General features: G+C 44.9%; 1 protein-coding gene across 4 annotated transcripts in view; it reads left to right on the top strand.

The window, feature by feature from the left end:
• The window catches only part of KCNIP1 (potassium voltage-gated channel interacting protein 1), a 371,320-nt gene that overhangs the window by 6,379 nt on the left and 346,084 nt on the right, over nt 1-18,857 (top strand). For 3 of the 4 annotated variants that reach the window (XR_003609065.2, XR_003609064.2, XR_015768203.1), the window contains exon 2: nt 3,594-3,704. The exons of the other annotated variant lie outside the window; for it this stretch is intronic. The gene's annotated coding sequence lies outside the window, so the exon portion shown is untranslated. The remainder of the gene's footprint in view (nt 1-3,593; nt 3,705-18,857) is intronic. 4 annotated transcript variants of the gene reach the window in all.

Below are 18,857 nucleotides of genomic sequence, written 5' to 3'. Positions count from 1 at the left end.
GTCATCACAAGGGTCCTTAAAAATGTCAGAGGGAGGCAGAAGAAGAGTCTGTGGAGATGTGACTGTGGAGGAAAGGCATAGAGAGATGGGACGTTCTGGTTTTGAAAATGGAGGAAGGAGGTCACAAGCCAGGGAATGTGAGTGGTAGCTGGGAAAGTCTGGAAAAAAGATTCTCTACTAGATCCTTCGAGAAGGAACGCAGCCCTCTTTTTAGCTTAGTGAGCCTTGTGTCAGTTTTTACTTCCAGAAATGTAACAATGAGTTTGTATTGTTTTGAGTCACTAAATTTGTGATAATTTTTCACAGCAGCAGTAGAAAACTAATATGCTGACTAACTTTTAAAAAACCATGTGGGCGGGGCACCTGGGTGGCTCAGTCGGCCTTTGGCTCAGGTCAGGATCCCAGGATCCTGGGGTCGAGCCCCTATGTATTGGGCTCCCTGCCTGGCCCCCGGGGAGCCTGCTTCTCCCTCTCCCTCTGCCTGCCGCTTCCCCTGCTTGTGCTCTCTCTCTCTCTCTCTGTGAAATGAATAAATAAAATATTAAAAAATCATATGGGCCAAACAAACCACAAGTGTAGAGTGCCTATGAGCCACTTCTGATTTAGAATCACTGAATGATGTATCACTTTTTATGTTGGAAGTACCTGATGACCCAATCACTGTCTGAGAGGTGCCCAAGATCACACCATAGTGACTCACACTAGGGATGTGGATTCCTAGAATAGCATTCAAGTGTGTCATACGTACTTATGCCCTACATCCACATAACTATACACGGTGGGAGAGAGAAAGAACTAGTGATTCAAATGGTGGAGGCCATTTTGCCGACTGTTCTATTCAACAACAAAAAATAAATGCCCCAGTGAGCTCCGGAAGGCCAACTATAGGCACTGTTTTCAGAACTCAAATCCTTTCCAAAAAAAGACTTCTTTCTAGACAAAAGGCTTTGTGCCAGATCCTTTCCTTGTCATTGCTGTCAACTTGGCTGCCACTTCCCAGACTGATGTTCCTGTTTTGCCAACCATTCACATTTCCTTCCTTCATCCATCCTTCCTTCCTTCCTTCCTTCCTTCTTTCCTTCCTCTTTCTTCCTTCCTTCCTTCTCTTTCTTTCTTTCTTTCTTTCTTTCTTTCTTTCTTTCTTTCTTTCTTTTTCTTTCTTCTTTCTTTCTTCACATGTAATTTCTGAACAAATATGTCTTCTTTCAGCACCACCTACAGCATTGGTTTTCTGAGCCTGGGTCTGGAGTTGCTTTACATGCAAAGAATACCTACCAAGAGCAGAGTTGAACCTTTGGGAAAAAGAACCAGACACTTGTAATTACAGAGTAGCAAAGTGCCCCAAAGTGGCAGCTCGTGGGTGCCTTTATCTATGGGTGTTCTGTTGGGACCACAGTGCTCCCTGCTGCCCCCACCCCCAGAAAATGATCTTGAAAGCCTTGACCTGGAGCGTGTTCTCTTCAGTTCACCACAGTCCCTAATCCTCCCCAACAATCTTAGACAGGTCCCCTTCACTCATTTACATGCCCTGCCAAGGCCCCCAAAGAGTTTGAGTTTGTGGCAATTGATTTTTGTTCAAGTCCCACAGTCAACTCAGTTCACTTATTCATTCAAAAAGTACTTATTGAGCACCTACTATGTTCTCAGAATATTGCAGGTAATGGGATTCTTCAGTGAACAAAGTCCTTGGATTTATGGAGCCTTATAATGATAATAAGAATGACAATGATCATGATGATTATGATAATTAATAAGCATTGAGTATATACTCTGTGCTAGGCTATGTCCTATGTCCTTTATATGCCATATACGGGTACAGAGATCCATAGATGTATAGGTCTATATAGATATATAATGTAATAAAATTATATAATATTATATATATATATATACATACCCATGATCACAACAGTCCTGTAAAATATTTATATCACTATAAAAATAAGAAAACTGAAGCACATAGAGGTTCCTTCCTTCTGTGGCAGACAGACATTAAAAAAGAACAAATAAGAGGCTCTAGGGTTCCACTGTCCCATATAGTAGCCACTAACCACATGTGGCTATTTAAATTAAAAATAATTAAAATTCCTTGGTCACACACACTTCAAGCACTCAACAGGCACTTGCGGCCAATGGCTACCATTATGGACACAGAACGCTTCTGTCATCACAGAGTGGTTTTGGGTAGTGCTGGTCTAAAGTGTTGTGGTTAATAATGGAAGCTCCAGGATTTGAATCTTCCCTGACAGTCTCCAGCTGGGAGCCTTGAGCACATTTCTTAACCTCTCTGTAACTCAGGTTATTGATCTAGAGCATGTAGTTAATAATGATACCATCTTCAGGGAGACTGAGCGAAGATAAATTAATTCTTGGATGTTTAGGACAGTGTCCAGCATGTAGTAACCATCTGATCGATTACATCTACTACTGTGAATATATAAAATGAGGGGAGTGATGAAGGCTATGAAAACAGATAGAGCACAGTGAGGGGACAGAGGGTGCTGCTTGTGTGGACAGGTTGGTGAAGGTGGTTCTCTGAAGGAGGTGGCATCCGCATGAAGTCAGGAAGCCAGACTTGGGTAACCGGGGAAGGATATCTCGGCAGAGGACATGGGTAAAACCCCTAAGGCTGCAGAAACAGCAGCTTGGCCAGAGTAGCTGGGAAGGAGTGAACCAGGGAGAGAGGAGAAAGCCAGGCTCAGCCGATAGTGAAGGACCGCCATTTGCTCTGCGTGTGGCAGGGGCACCTGGCCAGTTTTGAGCAGAGAAGTGATGGGGACTGACTTACTTTTTAAAGGGGCACCAGGATCATGGGTAGAGAGAGGATTGTAGAGGCAGGAGTGGGGGCAGGGAGGCCCTTAGGAAGCTGCTGCAGTCACCAAACTTGCTGGGAGCATTGAAAGGAGCCGAGATGAGAAAGTTCCATACTCAAGGCAGCTCTGCCCACTGGCTGTCTCCTCTGCCTGGAACCCCCTTTGCCCAGATGACATCCCGCCTCACTCCCTTACTTCTTGAGGTCTTGACTCGCTGTTGACTGAAGTCACCCTTTTGGAAAAGACTCCCTGTCACCCTTCCCTACTGTTTTTTCTCCTTAGCACTCATCCCAAATGAAGATACAGCATATTTTCCTGGTTTTGTTTACAGTGGGCAGTAAACATGAGGCTAGAGATCTTTGTCCGCTCTGCTCATTACTGAATCCCCAGTGCTTACAGCAGTCCCTGGCACAAACTAGGTGCTTCAGAAATATTTTTGAATCAGTGAATCAATGAGTTAATGATATAAGGAAGGAACGAGAACACGTGGCCATTGAGAAAACTGGAAGCTCAGAAAGGGGAAGCCATTGGCCTAAACCCACATGGCAGTTGAGGACAGAGACTGTATTGGAGCCCCAGGCCTCCCACCCCTGGCTCCGGACACTCTCCAGCTCCCCACCGCCCCATATAGCTTTCCCTTTGTTCTCAGAGCTCCTGATGGGCATTTTTTTTCTCAATTCAGTTACCACTTTTCCTTTGACCCAGCTGTGTTTTTCCTTACTTCCCCCTTTTCTTCCAGACTGTGTTCTTCTATTTGGCTAACTTTCCCTTTTTCTGTAGGCCTGGCCCAACAGCAATATCTGGATTGTCATCTATGTCACGTGAGAGTAATGCAACAGGACGCCAAGATGTCCAACCTGGTTTCTCTACGGGGGCAGTCTACACAGTAAGGTGCACAGATAAGGCCCCATGGCTGGGTCATGATGGGGGAGTGTGGCTGGGGCAGCTCAGGTGGCTAAGCAACCTCCCTAGAAACATCCATGCTTCTGAGCAATGATGGTGGGTCTTGAGTTTGTTCCGGTTTCTGCCCAGGGATTGTCCAGAGAAACCACACTCAGCCTGCTCTTGATTGCTGAGAGATCTGTCAGCTCAGCCTTTCCTTCCTGCGGTTTGATGGCCTAGAGGGTACTTAGAGCAGGTCATTCCATCTTCCCCTTCCTGCCTTCCCTTCCTGACCCATGCAGCTTGCCTACTGGCCATTCTAGACTCTTACCCATCCCATCTCTGGTATAACAGCAAAATTCTTCCTTATTCTTTATCATGCTAATAAAATTAAATAGCTACCTTTTAGCACTTACTCTGTATTAGGCCCTTTGCAAATCCACAATCCTTGCATAGCCCATTTTACAAATTGGAACCCTGGGCTCAGAGATTACTCCATGTGTAAGTGGTGGACTTGGGTTCAATCCTGGGCTTGTCCGTGTCTGATTCTGGAGCTTGTTTTCTTTCCCCCCAAACACAATCACCATTCATTCATTTATCTTTCATTCATTCGTTCATTCAGCAGTTTTATATCAAGCCATACTATGTACCAGGTACTGTTCTAAGGGTGAGATTATGGTGATGCACAAGACAGGCAGGGTCCTGCCCTCAGAGCACAATGGGAGAGAAAACAGTGAGTGCAGCAGGAAGCCCATTTTCAGGAGGGATGATCGCTGTGGACTCGCAGAAACAAGCCAGTGTGTGAGAGAGCATAATGCAGGGGTCTTCTTGATTGGGTGCTTGAGGAAGGTGACCTCATGCTGATGGATACCAGACACAGCAGGAAGGAACCATGTCACTGGAAAGTGGGGGCCAGGTTGGGAAGGGGCCATGGGTTGGAGCAGACTATCGGGAGGGTGGAGAGGTGCATGGCTGACCTTGGGGAAATCACAAGGTGGTGCAGGTCTCCTTAATTGCTAACTACGTAGGGGTGTCTTTGCCTCTCATCACCAGCCCTTCTTTGTTAAGTAGTATATTCCATCTCCCCTGTCAGGTTTAATGTCAAACAGCTCTTCTATTCTTGCCTCTCTTTTCTTTGGTTGGGTTCCCTAAGAGATTTTTCTCCTCCTGGCACCAGAGGCTGAGGAAGCTTAAAGCAACAGTAACAGTGGAGAGAGCCAAAAGCAACAGCTCCCTTGAGCTCCCCCTGGGGGCCTTTTTCCAAGATGCATGCCTCTCAGCCTCTGCTACCCCGGCCCTGCTCTGTCCCCACCACACACACCTCCATTCTCCCTCCCTCCCCTCCCCTGCTACCCCCACCCTGCCCAGTCCCCTTCAGATCGAGGCTTGGTGGAACCCGATGTTTGGCTTTGAGTTTTGTTGCCCTCTCCTCGCCCACCCGGCTTGTAGACCCCTCCTGGTTCTTCTCAGCTCTTGTCTGGTTCCCTCGCCAGGGCTCTAAGGCCCCATGACCAGACTCAGAGCCCCCAGAGCCCACTTACTGGAAATTACCTGCAGAATCACTTCAGATGACTCGATGCAAATTGAGAGCATCATCCTGTCCCCTCTATGAGAATCTGTAAAGTGCCCCTTTCCTAATTCTCTTCCCTGTCAATGTTGAACATCACCTCCTTTGGAAAACTTCCCTGAGCCTCCAAATGTGGGTTAGGGGTTCCTCCTAAATGCTTCCAGAGGGTGCTGCACCAACCCCTCCATCCACCAGGAATGGTCATCTGACTGCTCATCTCTGCCACTAGAAGGGGGTCTCCAAGAACGCAAGTCAACATGGCGTGTCTCTAGGAGTGAGAAGGGTGCCCGGCACACATGACTGAATGAGCCTTGTGAGATCCAGCTGGGCCACGTATGAGGCTGCTGCAGGCCTGCTGTAGGGACCTAGCAAACCAGAGTGTGCGTTCATTTCCATTTCTGACGTGTGTATATCCCTCTAGATTTGGTGACTCCAGTTTCCTCTCTGGTTTCTCCTAAAAAGTGAAAAAACTGAGGGATCTGTGGGCTCAGCCCAGGTTGGAGGGTCAGAAGCACATGTGTCAAGAGCCCCCTGTGATGGCAAGCAGGGAAACCAGACTTCCTATGACCAAATATAACCAAATGGCCTATGGGGATTTTTGCATCAGCAGGAAGGCTCTGAGACACCCCTGTTAGGTTGGTGTGAATCCCTGGCATTGTCTAGGGTGCTGAGCCGGTGAGAAGGCAGAGGTCTGGGAGATAGCCAGAGGGGCCAATAGGGGAACAGTGGCTTTAGACACATGGAATACTCAAATCCCTTCAAGTTGTCTGTTACCCTTGTATTTTATTTTGTTTGAACAAAGTTATGATTTTTTTCTATCTGCAAGGGTAAAACAGTTATTATGGAAATAAGGAAATACAAGCAAGAAACAAGAATAATAAACATTAAACACTTAAAATTTTAATATTTCTTTTTTAAAAAAGAATTTCATACTGTGAAAATGGGATCACACTCTTCATACAATTCTTTATAACCTCTTTGGCTTTTTTTAAATATACGCAACATATTGTGAGCAACTTTCCATATGGTTGAATATCATCCCAGAGCAGCTTTTCAAATGGCTGCAGCATGTCCTGTGATATGCAGGTACTAAAATTTATTTCAATAATTTCCCTTGGTTGGATACTTAGGTTGGTTCCAAATTTCACTATTATAATCAACTCAGAAATGAACATTCTTTCAACTAAACTGCTACACACAGCCATAATTATTTCTTTAGGATAAATTGCTAGATGTAGACTTGCTTAGGTGGAAGATAGGAACTTTTATTACTTTTATTACTTATAACTTTTATTACACCTCACCCACTGCTCTCCACTAAGAAAGCTTTAAATTTGTCTCGTGACAGCAGGGTAGAAGGGTATGTATTGTCGCTTTGTGCCATTTCCTCCTACCAGGGCTGCCTTTGGTGTTCAGTCTGTTTTCACTGGGAAGGTAGATAACGGGCCTTGCAGTTGGCCACAGGACCCACCTGGGAAAAGCCCCAGAGAAGCATCAATAATCTGGTTTATGCCAGGGAGGGCTGGTGAGAATATCAGCATCACACTTAAAACAATGATTTTATATTTTTTGTCGTTGTTTTTGTTTTGTTTTGTTTTGTTTTGTTTTTAGAGAGAGAGAGAGTTCATGAGGAGGAGGGGCAGAGGGAGAGGGAGAGAGAACCTTAAGCAGGCTCCATGCTGAACGTGGAGCCTGATCTCACAACCCTCCGCTGAGCAGGGAGCCCAATGTGGGACTGGATCCCAGGACCCTGAGATCATGACCTGAGCCAAAACTAAGAGTCAGATGCTTAACCAACTGTGCCACCCAGGCACCCCAAAACAATGATTTTTAAAATGCCATGATGGGGGGCTGAGCGCTGGGCGTGGAGCTGCTTGATATTCTCTCTTTCCCTCTGCCCCTCCCCTCCACTCACCTGCTCTCTCTTTTTCTCTCAAATAAATAAATAAATAAACAAATATTTTTAAAAATGCCATGATGGTCCTATCAAACAGCACAGAGGTTAATAGAATCTGGGATCACGCAAATCTGGGTTTGAATCTTGACTCTGACTTGGGCAAGACAGTACTGAGCCTCAGTTTTCTCAGCTATGAAGTGAAATCATAGGGCACCTGGGTGTCTCAGTCAGTTAAGCCTTCGGCTTCAGGTCATGATCCTAGGGTCCTGGGATCGAGTCCCGCATCGGGCTCCCTGCTCAGCAGAGAGCCTGCTTCTCCCTCTGCCCCCCCACCCCCACTCGTGCTCTCTCTCTCTCTCTCTCTCTCTCTGTCTCCCTCTCTCTCTCCCTCTCTCTCTCTCACACACACAAATAAATAAATAAAATCTTTAAAAAAATGAAATGGAATCATAATATCACATCCTGATGTGTTTAGTTGGGAATTAAATGTAATCAGGTGTTTAAAACCCACAGCACAGAGTACCAAGTGAGACTTCAGCCCTTAGTAGCTGGAACTACTATTAAATAGGGCACAATAATTTGAGCCAATATAATAAACTGTTCAGTTGAGGTCCTTAAGAGACCTGTGAAACTGTTAAGAATGATTTCTAACTAATGTAGCCACTATTCTCATGGGAAGAGGTGCCCATAACGAGTTAATTTCCTTAAATATTTACTATATTCTGTTTTGTAATTCAGTGTTTCTTGACAATCCCTGTGAAAGTTTATTTGGCTTAAGAGACCCTATTTTCATAAAGCTTGTCCTAGCAAGCCTTCTCCACGGCAAAGGAAAAGCTAAATGGGGTTTAGACACCAAGTCAAAGACTCCTTGTCTCGTACCCTTGGCAAAATGCAGATCCTGGGGTCTCAGCGAAGGCCCCAGCTCAGGCCTCCAGGTGGGTCCCAGAGGTCCATCTCATTAGCAAACTCCCAGGTAATCCTTAGACCTCGCTGGGCCCCTGACTGTAAACTGACATTGGAAATGCTAGAAGGTGACCATAAACTCGATATTTGGAGACTTGTAGAAAAAAGGATGCCATTTTTGTTTCATTCTGGTAAAGACACTCACCAAAGTGTCATCTCTACTATATCCAGAAGAGAACATGGTCTTGGGTCTTTGAACAAAGATCAGCCCTTAGTTTTAAACCTTCTCTTGTGATGCTATATTTTTCTTTCCATCCTAATCCCACGTGTCGGGGGCCCTGGGAAGTGTGCCCTGGGAAGAGTTCAGAGTGCTGACCGAGCAGCATAGGCTCCATCTCCAACCCGGAGGACACCATCCTTCCGGAGGGATTGCAATGTCCTTCGGCAGTGTAAGTGCTGCCTCCCCCGGCCCTGTCTGCAGAAGCCGTGTGTTAGAAAACGCTGTGTTAGTCTAGAAAAGAGAGAGGTTTTTTTTTTTTTAAGATTTTATTTATTTGACAGAGAGAGTCACAGCGAGAGAGGGAACACAAGCAGGGGGAGTGGGAGAGGGAGAAGCAGGCTTCCCGCCAAACAGGGAGCCCGATGCGGGGCTCGATCCCAAGAGCCCTGGGATCATGACCTGAGCCAAAGGCAGCCGCTCAATGGACTGAGCCACCCAGGCGCCCTGGAAAAGAGGGAGTTTTTAAGTACAGTTCTACACTGGCTCTTTCAAGTCCTCGCAGGAAGGTAACTGTTGTTTTTGTTTCGTTTCGTTTATTTCATTTTGTTTTGTTTTGTTATTGTTCTTATCTTTACCTCTCTTTATGGGTTTCCATATAACTGCCCAGGCCATGGAATTAATTCTTCAGCTATTAGGCACTCTGTCAGTCACCTTATACAAATTATTTCCAAATTCTCCAAGCAATTGGAGCCAGTTGCCACTTTGGACTGCCCAGGGTCCCCACCCTGCTTCCGATGCATGCTTTGCATGTCACTTGGGGAACGCTCCCATCAGGGCGGTCACAATGGAAGGGGTGTGTGTTATGGGCCAGTTTTCCCTATCCCGGTCCCCTACTGACGTGGCCCATCAGACACTCTGTGCCAGGGTTTTGAGCTCTGAGCTGGGGATGCAAAGAGCAACATAGGTCCAGCTAGAACATCCGGAGCCCTGTGTGAGCGTCCCCTGGCTCCCGAGGTGGGAGGCTGAGGCATGGGGGAGCCGCCTGGCCCTCTGGGGTCCCCTGGCTACTGCCCACTTCCCAGCCCCGTTTGCATCCCCTCCAGTTCTCTGAGCCTCCAGCCCCCTCAGCTGTTCGATGCATGTCAGCTGTTGGTCCAGGCAACATCTGTTTCTGCCACTTACAATTAAACCCTAATCTGATCTCCCAAGATCCTTTTCCCTCAGTTTTTTTAATTGTATTTTGTAATTTGTAATTTTTATTTTTTTATTGAAGTATAATTAACATTCGGTATTACATTCATTTCAGGTGGACAATATAGTGATTCAATAATTCTACATGTTACTCAGTGCTCATCACAGTAAGCGTACCCTTAATCCCCTTTATCTTCCCCAACCCCCCACCTACTTCCCCTCTGGCAACCACCAATTTGTTCTCTGTTCTTAAGAGTCTGAGTTTTTGACCCCAGTTTACACAAAAGGAAATTGAGCTCTGTGTTATAGGTCTTTTGCAAAAAGCTCCCCTCTTGGAGAGCTCATGTCTCAAGAAATACCTAGTGCAGCCTGGGCTACTAGGCTGGACGGGGAGCCATGGTACCTAATTCGAGTGTGAATCTTTGGTTGGATTTCCTCACCAAGGCCTGCATCCTGGCTTACTTATTTCCTGAGTTGTGCATTCAGGGGGCCCAAATCCAGTGCCGCCCCCGCCCCCACAAAGGTAGAGTGGTATTGAGCAGAGTTCAACTTGTGTGGCGCACAAATCACTGTGACTTAGGACACAGAGGAACACACAGGTTTGACAAATGTAAGCACGCAGTGCCTCACACACATACTGCCGTGTGTGAGGAAAATACCCTGAACTCATCTAACTCATGATTTCGTGGGTGTTGTTCAGAAAAAGGAAAAGATTTTGTAAAGTTAAAATAATTAATTAAATTGAAATAAAATAATAAATAAATAGAAGTAATGGCGGTTAATCTTAAAGAAAACAAAAACCATAAGTGAGACGGGGGTCTGAAATTCAAGACTCCAGGAGCATGGGAAGAACCTCTGGGGAGCGTCTCAGGCCAAATTCTGGTACTGGATGTGAATCCAGGTACCAGCTCTTCACTTGTGATGGATGATCTTTAAGCTTCTATTTGCTATTGGCCCTCTATCCTTTATCTGGAAGTACCACCAAAACCAAGCCTGGGCTGGGCAAATAGGCTTTTCCATCTGGTTGTAATGAGCAAATGATAGAGGCAAGTTGAGGTTTTACTGATTATATAAAGGGAGGGAGAAATGGGTTTGCGGAAGGAAGATGCCAATATATTTGTAAAGTTTCAATTTTTAAAACAAAAGGATTCGAAGCAAAATGGGCAAAAAATGGAGTGAGGGATACATTGGGATTTATCATCATATAATGTGTTCGAAATATTTAACAATAGTAATTAAGAATAAGACAGTCCTTAGCAAAGTGCTTGCCATAGAGAAAGTCTCAAAAAGTAGCAGTCAAATAATACAAATAATGCAAATACAAATCAAAACCCAAAGTGCACGCAGAAGTTAAAAGAAACCCTGAAGCAAGAGGGAGCGTGCTGGGCTTCTGCAAGAGAACGTGCATCCGCGAGGGAAGGAAGCCAGGGCCAGAGCACTGTAAGCTGTCAGACGCCAGAGGCACACTGCTAAGGCTGGCTTCAGTGCGGGGACATGCACTGCTGGTCGAGCATGGAGCAAAATGAGGTCCCAGCTACAAGGCCTGCTCTGTGATTGGGGACTGGATAGCAAAGCCACTGGAGCTCTCTTATTGTTGGTGAGAACGCAAAATGGTACAGCCACACTGGAAACTAGTTGGGTGGTTTCTGATACCGTTAAATAGTCCCTTACCATGGGAACTAGCATTCCCATTCTTAGGTATTTGCCCTAGGGAAATGAGAACTTCTGTTCACACATACCTGTACATTAATGTTTATAGCCGTTCTGTTCATAGTTGTCAAGAAATGTAAACAAGCTGGACCTCTTGCTACTGGTGAATGGGTAGACAAATGGCAATAGGTCTATACCACAGGACACTACTCAGGCAAGAAGACAAGCCAACTATTGATACATGCAACATCTCAAAGGTATTATTCGGAGTGAAAAAAGTCGGTCTCAAGGGATCACATACTATGAGATTCCATACATATGACATTGTCAAAAAAACATAACAGTGATAGAGAAGTACCAGTGATTGCCAGGGTCTAGGGATATGGGGGGAGGGGGTAAGAGTACAAAGGGGTAGCAGAGGGAGCTTTCTGGGCTGTTAGAGCCTGTTCCGTACCCTGATTGTGGTGGTTGTCAACACACCTTGATCTTAAAGTTCATGGAACTACACACATAAAAAAGTCAGTATTACTGTGTGTTAATTTAAAACATAGAATTTTTTAAATCCTGAAGTAACCGTGTACTTTGAAGGTTGTCAGCCATCACTACTAATGCTTCTGAATTGAAGCAGGAAGACCAAATGGTATAAGCCAAAGATCAGGCATTTCTTAGAAAATATCTAGAAATTACATTCATCCATCCAACCAGCCAGTCATTCTGGGTTGTTCTGACCAGCACACATCCAGGGCTCATGGCATATACAATATGATATAGATGATGGAAGACACAGAAAACGTGACAAAGTGTGATGAATATCAACAAAGAAGTATGTTGATGGCTGAAAGAAAAGTTCCTGAAGTCATTTCCACTTAAACAAGAATTTGCCAAATTCATATAAAATCCAACAGCTTTCAATTACTCTTCCCATTAGGCTGCACCCACACGGCTGTTTCCACATTGGCAGAAAATACCTAATTTTGCATATTTGCAAAATATGCAGTAGTTGTGTTATGTCGTATATCCTTTATAAAATACAACATATCTGTCTTCAACTCCAAGTTCACTTTATGTGAAATGCAAATCTAATGTATGCAACTGTACTGGGAATTGAGAATTTCAGTTTCGGTGTGTGAATCTAGCGCCCCTCTCGATGGGAATAATTAGCAAAAGAGGGAACTAGGACAAGAGAACGGAACCAGAAGGTCCGCAGAGGTTTATTTATTTATTTTATTTATTTCTCTTTATTGATTGCATTGAAGCCCTAGAAGCGATAGAAGAACAGGTCAGAGACAGCCAGGGAGCGGGTACTGCCCATGCATGCTGCGTAAGATGTTACCATGGCAGAGCCAAGACCCATAATCTCAGAGGCCGGCAGTTGCCTTGAGAAATGTCTACTTGGTATGCAAACAAATGGATTAAACAGTATTTTGTGATCTAGGGATCCCAGTAGGAGCCAGAAGGCAGAACCCAGAAGGTAATACAATCGAAACTTGGGATTAGGACCAGACAAGGCACAGAAACAATATCCGTTCACATATGCATCACCTGCAACAAAATAAAATAAATTTGCAAATTTATTTTGAGATATGGTTAGAAAAAGAATATGGATTAATGGATGGAGGGATGGCTAACTGGTGGGTGAAAAAAGAAATTTAAGCCTTCGGTGAGGTGGAGCCAACTCCCAGCCTGTGGGCTGCATACAGTGACTTCCTTCCAATGGGGACACATGAGAAGAGAGGAAGAAGGCTAAGCTTACATTAGAGAAATCTGGCAAACAATAACTCAGCCAGGTGATCAAGACCAACGTCCACAGTGATTAATCATGCCAATGGTGTGTACCCTTGATATGATGTGATATGAATGGCATTTTACCTCTGTGGTCTTTCTTCCCCAAACCCATACTCCCAGTGTAATCATGAGAAAATCATCATATCAGGCGAGGTATGAAAACAAGCTAAGCGTCCATTGATAGACAAATGAATAAAGAAAATGTGTATACACACACACACACACACACACACACACACACACACACACTGGAAAATTACACAGTCATGAGAAAGAAGGAATTCCTGCCATTTCTGATAATAGGCAGGCATCATGCTGAGTGAGATAAGGCAGGCAGAGAAAGCCACATACTGTGTGATCTCGCTTATATGTGGAATCTAAAAAGACTGAATTCAGAGAAACAGAGAATGGTGGTTGCCAGAAGCTAGGGGATGGGGAAAATCAGGGAGATGTTGGTCACAGCTTGGTGGTAATAGTTAACAATACTGTATTATATACTTGAAAGTTGCTAAGGGAGTAGATCTTAAGTGTTCTAACCATAAAAAAAAAAAGCTAAATATGTGAGGTGATGGAGGTGTTAACTCAGTTGCTGTGGTGACCATCTCATGGTATCAACTCAACAGACTGTACATCTTAAACTCACACAATGTTTTTTTTTTGTTTTTGTTTTTGTTTTTTTTAAGATTTTACTTATTTGACAGAGAGAGACACAGCGAGAGAGGGAACACAAGCAGGGGGAGTGGGAGAGGGAGAAGCAGGCTTCCCGCGGAAAGGGAGCCCGATGCGGGGCTCGATCCCGGGACCCCCCGGGATCATGACCTGAGTCGAAGGCAGACGCTCAATGACTGAGCCACCTAGGCGCCCCTCACACAATTTTTTATGTCAATTATATCTCAACAAAGCTGGGAAAAATTATCAATTAATTTTAAAAAGAGAGGAAATTCATCAGGCAAATCCCAATTGAGGGACATTCTACAAAATACCTGACCATTATTTTTCACACTGTCAAGGTCATTTTTTTTTTAAAGATTTTATTTATTTGACCGAGGGAGACACACCGAGAGAGGTAACACAAGCAGGGGGAGTGGGAGAGGAAGAAGCAGGCTTCCCGCCGAGCAGGGAGCCCGATGTGGGGCTCGATCCCAGGACCCCGGGAGCATGACCTGAGCCGAAGGCAGACGCTTAACGACTGAGCCACCCAGGTGCCCCTGTCAAGGTCATTTTAACAATAAGGAAGGCCTAAGAAGGGCGCCTGGGTGGCTCAGTTGGTTAAGCGACTGCCTTCGGCTCAGGTCATGATCCTGGAGTCCCGGGATCGAGTCCCACATCGGGCTTCCTGCTCAGCGGGGAGTCTGCTTCTCCCTCTGACCCTCTTCCCTCTCGTGCTTTCTATCTCTCGTTCTCTCTGTCTCTCAAATAAATAAATAAAATCTTTAAAAAAAAAAAAAAGGAAGGCCTAAGAAATGTCACAGCCAAAAGAAGCCTAAGGAAACAAGACAACAGAATGTAATGCGGAATCCTGGAGGGGATCCTGGAACAGAAAAAGGACATTAGGCAAAAACTAAGGAAGTCTGAAAAAGTAAGGAAATTTGAAAAACCTATTTTTATTTCACTAATAGTAATACATCAATAGGGGCACCTGGGTGGCTCAGTCAGTTAAGCACCCTACTCTTGATTTCAGCTCAGGTCATGATCTTGTCAGGGTCGTGAGATGGAGCCCACTGTCAGGCTCTGCACTGGGCCTGGAGCCTGCTTAAGATTCTCTCTCTCCCTCTGCCCCTCCCCGCATATACCCTCTCTCTCTCTCTTTTAATAATAATAATAATAATAATAATAATACATTGATATTAGTTCGTTAATTGTGATAAATGCACTATATTATTGTATGATGTTAATGATAAAGGAAAATGGCACATGGGACATGGAAACTCGGCACAATCTTCAAATTTTCTGAAAATCTAGAACTACTCTAAAAATAAAAGTTTATTTATATACACTAGCTTAGGGGCACCTGAGTGGTGCAGTCGGTTAAGCATCCAACTCTCGATTTCCGCTCAGGTCGTGATCTCAGGGTCCTGAGATGGAGCCCCGTGTGGGGGTCCACATGCTTAGTGTGAGTCTGCTTGAGAGTCTCTCTCTCCCTCTCCCTGCCCCTCCCACTTGTGTGCTCTCTCTCTCAAACAAATAAATCTTTAAAATAAACAAACAAGCTTAGTAAAATGTTAATGGTAGAATCATTGGTATGCACTATAAAATTCTTTCAACTTTGTTGTGGGTTTCAAGTTATTCATAATTTAAAAAATGAACTTGTAAGCATTTCATTTAAACTGCAGGGTAGGAAGGGCCTGAAAAGCCTCCAGCAGCTAGCAAGCAAACAAAGGATTGTGAATTACAGTGAGCTGTGTGGTACTAATAAAGATGTGCAGGTTGCCTCTGAGGTTGTCCTCTTGGTATGCTGTGTTCCCCGCCTTGTATTACTTGATATAAAATAATTTATAAGGGTATTGATAGCTTCATCATCAACTTTGGTTTCCACAGCCTTGGTTTTCTCCTCGAGATTTTAAGTTTCTTAATCACAATTTCTCCTAAATGCCCTGCAGTTGGGGAGATGCTATATATTTACCTATTTCTGCAGACAACCCATCATCCCACTTCACAGAATAAAATTGAGACCAACAAGCATAACCCCCCACTTCCTGTCCTCCTACATACACACTCATTTACAACCTCCCCACTTGCCCCCTTCCTTCGAGACTCAGAGAGCCATTCAGGGTTGACCCCTCACCTTGTCTTTGATCCTCCCCTTCCTAATCCTTCCAGGATATTCCCATTTCCCATCATTTATTTCATTGTTTTCCCAAATTTCAAATCTTCTGCCCCAACTCTTCCACACAGCCCCCAAAGCCTGTGAGTTTCATCTCTAAACTTGTGTCCTCCAAAAGCAAAACAAACCAAGCACCCCGACGTTCTCTCTCTCTCTCTCTGCCTCTGTTCTCTTTTTCCCATGGCCAGGGTCCTCCGGAGGACAGTCTACATTTGCCATCCGCACATATGTTCATTTCTCAGAGTCCTACTCCACTCTGAAGCCTTCAACGAGCTCACCAATGACTTCCTCCAAAGCCCACACCAGAGCCTTGACTCTCGGCAGCACGCGACACTCATGACCGAGTGCCTTCTGGATAGTCTCTCTTCCTCTGGCTTCCAGGACCCACTCTCCTCCCCTCACCCATTTGGCTGATCCTTGTCAGCCTCTCTTGCTGGTTCCTCTTCCTCTGGTCACCATGATAAACATCACAGCTCTGGCCTTCTTATCATGCCCTAACATGCTCTTCCTGCATGATCCTTCCAAGGCCTCCATCGCTTTGATGACCCCCAGATCTGCACTTTCCCACATAATACCAAGAGCGGACATGTAGCTTGTCGTGAGGACCAACCACACCCTTGGCCCTGTTTAAATATTTTACATACACTGTCTCATCTGATCTTTACAACAACCCCAGGAAGGTGCTACTAACATCATCGCCCCATGATGAGCACAGACCCAAATTCACATGTCTTGAAGCCGGGATCCAAACTCTGACCTATGCTCTAACCACCACACTATGCTCCTTGCAGAACATCTCCACCTGGAGATTTTTCATCCACCTCAAACTCAACATGGTCCAAATGGAACTTACAATCTTTTCCCCAAAATTATTTCCATTATAATTCCAGGCTTGGTGAGGGCTGCATCTTCCAAAATTGAACAGAGAAAGGTTCTTTGAGAAAAATAAAACAGTGAATACGAAATCAGGTACAGGGTCTTGAAAGTGGCCCATGAAAGTGAGGGATCCTGACACATAACTTTCATGAGCTTCATAATGAATTCCCCCACATACACACACACACACACACACACACACACACAATACACTGTGTGACCAGCAGGTAGTCACTCTAGTTGGAAACCTGGGAGCCTTCCTCTCTTTCCATTCCCTCCCTCTTTCCTTCCTCTTCCATAAGGAATCAAGGATACAATCTTATAAAATCTCTCTTCCTCACATCTCTGAGGTATCTCTCTACCTCCTCATATAAACCATCTTCTCATGGCTCAGGTCCTCTTCTCTCCTGGACCACCTCTCATCTCTCACTTGGACCACAACCATAGTCTACCTCCTTCCTGCCTCAGCACGGGCTTTCCCCGGCACATTTCCTGTGATACAGCAGGGTGGGCCATTATCAGAAATACACATCTAATCAATCTTTCTGTGACTTCCCACTGTCCTCCAGCCAAGGTCTAAATTCTCTAGTCGGGTCAACCTTGCCAGGCTTACTTCTCACCATGCTTTCCTTTTGTTACTTTCTTCAACAAATAACTCTTGAGTACTGATTCTTGAGTACTATTATCAAGTGCTAATAGTAGAGTAACTAGATGCTAAACACTGCAGTCATAGTAGTGAACAGTATAAGATCTTACACATCCCATGTTTCACCACACCAAACAGCTTACAGTTTCTAGGCTATGTAGGATGGGTTCAGCCTCTTTGCCTTTTCCTGGGCTATAGGAGAACCTCTTAACTTCACTGATCACCTGACTAATTGCCATTTATACTTTATGGCTGGAAGTGTCACCTCCCTATCATCCACGAGCAAGAATGGATCCCTTCTTCTTTCTACTTCAGATACGCTCCTTTATTCTCCCAGAACATCTGTTCTACCTAGTCACATCTACTTGACTATAAGAAACAACTTTTTGACCAGAGACACAGCACTTTATTCATCTTTATACCCCCCACTTGGACCTGGGACCTAGTAGATACCCTCTATCCATCCATTTTATCTAACCATTAATCAGTTCATTGATTAAGTTATTCATCCATCCATATATCTATCTGTCCATCTGTCTATCCATCCAGCCACCTATCCATCCATCCATCCATCTAACTATCTACCTGTCCATCCATCCATCCATCCATCCATCCATTCATTCACTCATCCATACAACAAATATTTCTGAATATCCTCCATGTATCAGGCATTTTTCCAGGCTCTGTGGATATAGAGAAGAACAAGAGAGAGAAAGCCCTGCTCTCACTAACCCTATACCCTAGTGGGGGGGCACAGAATATGGAAATAAAAGAAGCAAATAAGCAAAATAGGTGAGTGAGATTTATTATAAAGTAAATTAACCAGATTGATGTCGCAGAGGGTGTTGCTTTATAAGGAATGGTCAGGTCATCTTATAAGAAGGTGGCATTTGTAGTGAGCTCCAAATGGTAGTAAAGGAACAACCAAGCACAGAGTGGCAGAAAGTCCTCATCTGGGAATGAGCTTTGTATGTTTGAGGAACAGAAAAGAGCAGAGTAAGCAGGTGGAGGGGCTGGAGAGGAGGTTGGAGAGGTCCACAGGGACAAGATAAGATCATGTAGCATCTTGCAGGGCAGGAAAGGAGTCTGCATCTCATTCGAAGTTAGAGGCAGAAGTAATGTTTCAGTGAGTGCATAAACATGACGCATGTGCATGGTTTTGAATGTAGTCCGTCGATGGCTTGTCCCTGAATTGAGCCCTCAGCACCACCTTCACCGGGTCCTCTCCTCTGACCACCTGGTATCAGGTGAGATGATCTTTGTCCTGAGCTCTAGTCAGGTGGCCGTTGGACAACCTTTTGGCCCCATCGCAGAACCAGGACAAAGGGACAGAGAGCTGCCTTGCCTGGAAACAGTCCAGGGCTAGCCATTAACTCCTGGTCCAGGGCTGTTTCTCTTGTAGTTCCTCGGGATCTTGGGAGAAGGGCAATCATAAGCATGGGGATGAGGAGGGAGTAAGAGCGGGGGATGGTGTGAGAACTCAGGAAACACAGAAGTTTGGTGATAGTTGGCCCAGATTTTGAATCCTTTCTCCAGCATTCATTTCTACATGTATGCCCTTGGATAAGCCCCTTCAACTCTCAGCCTCAGTGTCCCCACCACG

The sequence above is a fragment of the Eumetopias jubatus genome, unplaced genomic scaffold (genome assembly GCF_037043125.1).
Source record: "Eumetopias jubatus isolate StellerSeaLion01/CBP00866 unplaced genomic scaffold, mEumJub1_p1.0 scaffold_5, whole genome shotgun sequence".
In the NCBI taxonomy this organism is placed as follows: domain Eukaryota; kingdom Metazoa; phylum Chordata; class Mammalia; order Carnivora; family Otariidae; genus Eumetopias; species Eumetopias jubatus.
This window is presented reverse-complemented; position numbering and strand designations above follow the sequence as displayed.